Source organism: Mus pahari, chromosome 6 (assembly GCF_900095145.1).
Source record: "Mus pahari chromosome 6, PAHARI_EIJ_v1.1, whole genome shotgun sequence".
NCBI lineage: Eukaryota > Metazoa > Chordata > Mammalia > Rodentia > Muridae > Mus > Mus pahari.
Genome location: NC_034595.1, coordinates 100,742,359 through 100,745,604, shown reverse-complemented (window position 1 = coordinate 100,745,604; position 3,246 = coordinate 100,742,359).

Below are 3,246 nucleotides of genomic sequence, written 5' to 3'. Positions count from 1 at the left end.
ACACACACACACACACACACACACACACACACACACACACACACACACACCTCTGGGGCTAAGGAAAGACAGCTGCACCAGGCTCAGCCAGCTTGCCTCAAAGCTGAGGTCAAAAGGCTGACACTTTTTGAACCCCACACAAAAAAAATTAACTCCTAGACTGGAGAGAGACTCGGCAGTTAGAACACATACCCGTTTACTGTTTGGTTCCCAGCACCTATAGGAATGGCTTGTGACCACGAGTAACGCCAGCTCTGGGAAATCTGCCCTCTTCTGGCCTCTAAGGTACCTGCATTGTGCTTTTATGCGTGCAATGCATGCCCCACCCCCACCCCATACACTCAAAGTTTTAAAAATAATATTTTTAAAAGGTTCACCTGTGTTATAAACTCTTCCTGGGTGGTCTTTATGAAAAATAATTCGTGTTTTCTTTTCTGGAGGAAGGGGTCTATAAATGGGAAAATTCTGGCACCATTTTGAGGCAGTGCTGGAAGGTGTCTTCTCCGAGGACTTCCTTCTAACTTGTAAATTAAGAACAAAGCTCCATTCTGCCCCTGTCTAAAGAAGGACACAGTTAGGGGCAGATGTTTTAAGAGTCATCCCCCACACCATGAGCCCATGTTTGATACCCATGGTCAATATATTTATCCCAAGAGATAGTGGGAGAAAAGTCAGGCAGTAAGCAGATGCTGACCCACAGAGTCCAGCGTCTTCCCAACCCCCAAGGGGCTGGTGGCTCCCTGACCGGCTTTGAGCTTTGCAACAGTCTGCTAGCTGGGAGCAGAGAGAGGCAGCCCTGCGTGACTTTCCGGGAGCCTGTTTGTTTATTCTGGTGAGACAAGCAGACAAACTCCCAGCTGGCCTGGGAACTGTCTGTCACAAAGCTACTTGCCCGGAACCTCATGTCCCTCTGACCTCTGAACTCCAGGACCTGCCTCTCTCTCTTCCTTTGTCGTTTACCATTGTTGCTGTTGGCTTTTTGAGATGGGATCTCTCACTCACATGCAGATGATCCCATGTTGGAAGGAGCATGTGAGAGAAGAAGAGACAGACAGCCGCCTAGAGCGTAAGACACTCTCACAACCTCCCAACATTACCACAGAGGACCAAAACTCCAACCCCTGAGGGACACACTCATGGCAGGGACCAGTTAACAGATGAGTTGAGAGTCACTAAATCCAGTTCTTCCCACACCCACAGGTGACAGCGAGAGGACGATACCAGGGAACGTGCCGTGCCTCACTGTGGAGGCTGCTCTACCTCAGGAGCTGTGTGGCACTTCCCCCAGACTGACTCTGACCTTGCCAGGCTGGCTGCTCGGATCCTGTTCCTAACTCTGTAGCTGCAACAGTGTCTTCATCTGGCTGAGCCAGAGCCCTGCAGTGCTGTTGCTTGCAAAATTCTCTCCCTCTCCTTCTCCCTCTTCTTCTCCCTCTCCCTCTCTCTCCGTGTGTGTGTGTGTGTGTGTGTGTGTGTGTGTGTGTGTGTTAGGTGGCTAGGTGTCTTTCTCTCACTCTGTCTTCTCCTTTGAACCTAGAGCTTACCGTTCATCTAGACAGCATGGCCAGAGAGTTCTTCGATTGGCCTATCTCTGCGCCCCAAATCCCCAACACCCTCCCCGCAATCCAATGCTAGGATTATAGACAGGGACCATCATGCCTGGCTTTTGCATAGTGTTGGGCAGCTAAACTTAGGTCCCCATGCTTGTCCGGTGACCATTCTACCCACTGAACCATTCTTAGTCCCTGCTTGGGTTGTTTTTTTAAAAAACAAAACAAAACAAACAAACAAACAAACAAACACCAGGGTTTTTCATTGGCCTAGAGCCTGCCAATCATGCTAGGCTTGGCCGGCCAGCAGTCCCAGGGACCCTATCTGCACCCCCAGTACCAGAGCACCTAGCTTTTAACCATGGGCTCTGGAGGTGGAGCCCAAGTCCTTGTGCTTGCAGTGAAGGCAAGCAGTTTGTCAGCTGGGCTATCTTTCCAGCCCTTTGCTCCCTTCTTATTCCCTTGCAATCCCCTTCACCCCACAGCCTGAGATTTGGGGATACCTATGGCATGTCACTAAAGTTGGATACACACCCTTGGGTGAGCTTTCAGTGGGCCCTGTGCCAGCCATGAACAGGACTCAGACTCTGACTGAAGTCCTGGAGGATTGATAGAAACATACCTCTCATGAATAACACTAACCTAAATAAACATTTCCTGGGGCTGGGGTATACAGCTCAGCCAGGCTTGGCTGGCCAGCAGCTCCAGGAATCCTATCCAGCATGTGCACCCTAGGTATGATCCCCAGCCCCCCAAAATAATTAATTAATTAACTAACTAGTTAGTTAACTAATCAGAGGGTTTTGTTTGAAGTTGGGTTTTTGCTTAACAGTTTTATCGAGCTGTTATCCATGTACCCTGCAATTTATCATTTTCCCGTGTAGCATCCAATGCCATCAGTATCTTCATGGAGTTACACAACCTCCACAATCCATTTTCAAACATTGCATCACTCCTCAAACAAGCCATACCCCATAGCCAGCAGCCCAGCATACCACTGCCACCCCCGTCCAGCCTTTGACGCTAATCCACTTTCTGTGTCTGCGTTTGTTCACTCCAGACATAAATAGAATCAGATATTATGTGGCTTTTAGTGTCTGCTTCTTTCACTTAGCAGATATCTTCCAGGTTTCTCCCACCGTAGAGTCTTTCCCTTAAGCTGAGTCATGTTCCATGGGGTGGTAACAAACCACATTTTCTTTATCCCTCTGTCCCGTTAATGGGCATTTGGGCTGCTTGGCTGTCTGGCTTTAGGAACACTGCTGCGTGAGCATTTCTATAGGCAAGTTTTTAAAGTTTTTTGCTTCTCCTTTGCAATCACCAGTCAGGAATGTACTGAGGTCCTCAAGAGACTGGTCGGCAGCGCAGGGTGGCTAGGGGTCCCCTTGTGAGTGGTGCCATCTCTGGGCTGGTAGTCTTGGGTTTATAAGAGAGCAGGCTGAGCAAGGCAGAGCAAGCAAGCCAGTAAAGAACATCTCTCCATGGCTCTGCATCAGCTCCTGCTCCCTGACCTGCTTGAGTTCCAGTCCTGACTTCTTTCTGTGATGAACAGCAATGTGGAAGTGTAAGCTGAATAAACCCTTTCCTCCTCAACNTGCTTCTCGGTCATGATGTTTTGTCCAGGAATAGAAACCCTGACTAAGACAAATTGGTACCAGCATAGTGGAGTATTCCCGTGACAACCTGACCATATTTT